Here is a 3352-nt window from a genome sequence, read left to right on the forward strand (position 1 = left end):
GCCGCCTCCGTGCGGGGACTCCGAGCCCGCCGCCTCCCGGAATCACCTTCTCCAACTTCTGACATTTCTTCCGCGCAGCGATGCAGAGAATTGCACGAGACCCCGGGTGTGCCCGCCGCCTCCCGCCTTCTCTGCCGCACCCCGGGCCTCGGGCCCCGCGTGGACCCTCCCCGCGGCGCCTCTCCCGCCCCGGGCTGCTCAGCCCCCGCCTGTAGGTGACAGCTCGGACAGGCGGGGTTCGGGTCGTCTTCCTGCCACCCCTGTCGTGGCCCGCAGACACCACGCTCACGGAAGCTGATGCGTGAAGGAGCGAGTGGCGCCGCCCCGCAGTCGCGGCCTCTGGCCTCAGCTCCCTCCACCCTGCAGGGTGGCTCAGTCTCGGCAGAAATGGCCTCCGCGCCTCTCCCGGAGCCTCCTGGCTGGGAATAGACCTCAGGGCGCAGTCACTGGCCAGACAGGTGTGGCCTGCGGGCTCCTGAGCCTGCCTGGCCTTTCTGCTGCCAGGCCGGGGCTCCGTCCCGGTGCTGCTCCGCTGGCCGGTGTCCTGCCGGTGTCCTCACTGGCTTCTGCAGAGGCCGCAGGCATGGAGGGCCTCTCCCTCACCGCACAGAGCTCACAGTGGCGCCCCGCGGGTTCTGCTGCACAGACCCCGGTGTGCGCAGCCCAACCTCACCGCCGGTGCGCTCCTCACTCTGCCCCGTCGTGAGTGTCACCAGACTGGCCCAAGGGCCACGCGTGCCCCTGAGTCCCTCGCCATGGCTCCCCCGTGGTCACCCACCCCCAGGCTGGCCCCCCTGCCGGCCTGCGTGGAAATGTTTGTTTAGCTGTCGATGCTGTAAGGTTGTGTGCAATTAATTTTCAAAATCGCTAAATTTTCAAAATCACGTGCTTCATGATTGCTTAGTTGAAAATGACCTTGTAAAGATGAAAGGGCAGGATGGACTTTGCAGTGGCCAGCGGCTATGTTGCAGTGACCTCCAGAGCACTGACAGCTGACAAAATTCACTTAAGTTGTACCTTTTCCAGCAAAACATGAAATCCCGTTAAAAAGTGGGATTTAGGCCCTCCCTGGTGGCACAGGGGTCAAGCTCAGCAGCAAGAAGCTCGGGCCGCGTGGGCTTGGGCTCCATCCCGCCGCGCAGGGGTCCCACGCGGCGCGCAGACCTCGCCCGCCCGCCCCCGCTGCTCCCCTCCGCGGGGGCCTCTGTCCAGCTTCCTGCTCTGTGCCCCCCTGGCTGGGTGCACCTCTCACCGCCCCTGCACCTCTGGCCCGCACCCCAGCCCTGTACGCGTCAAGAAGTAAATCTGCTTTCTAAAAAAGTGCGATTGAAGCGTCGCGGGTTCCTTGGGGCTCCTTGGTTGGCTCTTGCCACCCCAGGGTCCGGTTTCCGGGCCCCGCTCCTCCCTTGTGTCGCCCCTGTCTCATGTGCGAAGCTCTGACCGCGCGGAGTTTCCAAACTCGCCCCAAACAAGCTCACTGCGAGCTCCTGCGAACGGAGAGCTGTGCGTTTTGAGGCCACCGTCAGTGGGGAGCGTCTGCTGACGCAGTCAGGTTTGCAGCTGGCTGAGACAGCGTGAAGGTGCTCTGCTGGAGGACACCCACTGAGCTGCGCAGCCACAAGCTGGGCATTCTGTCCTGCTCATGTTTCTTCTGTAAAGTCAAGTGGACATAGGAAGGATTTTTCAGTTGCTTCAAATTTTGTTTTTTGCATTGTCATTGCTGCATCCAAAATTTTATCTTTTCTTGCCAAAGGTATGCACAGCTTTCAGTATTTGAAAGCTGGAAGCGTCTGGACTTTGATTAGCATCTTATTGCTTTCACTGTTTTTATTTTTACCTATAACTATGTGAAGCTTCTGCTTAAACACAATAAACATGTTAAACATTGACACAGGGCGAAATGTGTTCGTTCACATTTACAAATGAGGAGGAGTCTCAGTTCACGCTGAAATTTGAAAACTCTTGATGGAATCCAGGTGATGGGGTTCAGTAGGGGTTCTTGGGTTCCTCTGACAAAGAATTCAGATGCTCCCTTTGATCAGCAAGTTTATGAAGGAAAAGAGAAGAGAGAGACGTCTAAAGAGACAGGGACACCTTCTGGCAGAACAGAACCTGCATTTTGCCAGGCGGCAGGGCGTTCTTCTATAAGGTTCTCTGATGAAATCATTGTGCAAACCACTGCTTTGGGATCGGATCGGGTTGGTCTGAGGTTGATAGGTTCCCTGACCACCCGCCCCGGTGATATTCCTTTCTGACTCCACCTTCGATGGCTGGAACCTCGTCGCGTTAATGAAGGTTTAAAACGGTCCCTCCCCCACCTCCGCTGTCCTTGAGACCCCTTGCTGTCCAAGCGCTGCGGCTCTAAGAGTCCATCGCCCTCCGTGGAAATGCGACCACCTACCGGCAGCTCTGCCCAGCCTGCCTCAGCACGGGACGCTGGGTTTTCGCTCTTCTTAGTCTGTCAGCACAACAGAGTTTTCAAGGCTTTCGACAAAAAACAGTCCTGCAGTTGTTTTCCATCCGCCGAGGAGCAGGGGGCAGCTGCCCCACGTTGTGCCACTGTTTCACTGGCCGTGGCTGACTGGTTCTGACACAGAAGGGCGCTGTGCCCAGTGCAGACAATCCGAACAGCAGAATAAATGGAGCGAGCGAGTGTGAACTGTGACTCATCATCCAAAGGTAAATGCTTTCAGTGTCTCCCTGGTGGCACCGGGGTTAAGTCTCAGCCTGTCAAGCTATAGCAGACACTGTGGCCTGAGTTCTGAGTCAGCGACCAGGTGCTGACCCCCAGGCCGTGGCCGGCCCCTCCTGCCTCCCGGCTGCCCCCTCAGCGGTGTACTTTGTAGATCGGCCTGTTGTGCTCCCCGCTCTGTCTCGGGTGAATCTTCTCACCGACCCCCACCCCAGACCTCTGGTCTAGACCCCACTTCTTGTATGCATAAATCTTTCTTAAAAAGATAATTATGAGTTAGGTTACTTTCATCCTCATAATTTCTAGTATTTTGAATTGTGAAATGTAACACCGCTGTGTAAGGGCAGATTTTAGAGTCACCAAATGAACTCCCACTAACTGGGTGAGGAAGCAGGGGACCGCACTGCGTCATAATCATTCTCCCTGAATGACACATGTGTGACATCATTGTATTTATTTCCCTTCATGAAAATTCATCACCTATGTATCCTTAACAACTGATTTTAATACTGTCTGGTATTTAAAATTTAAGTAATCATATTATGTTCACTTCGTATTTTGACGCTTTCACTCAATAATCTGTAGGCAAGAGGACCCACATATTGGATCTAGCTCGACCCTCAGCAGCAGTATTTGCACTGTTGTGCAGTCTGCCGTTAG

The sequence above is a fragment of the Condylura cristata genome, unplaced genomic scaffold (genome assembly GCF_000260355.1).
Source record: "Condylura cristata isolate star-nosed mole 26May11 unplaced genomic scaffold, ConCri1.0 scaffold00022, whole genome shotgun sequence".
NCBI classification, from domain to species: domain Eukaryota; kingdom Metazoa; phylum Chordata; class Mammalia; order Eulipotyphla; family Talpidae; genus Condylura; species Condylura cristata.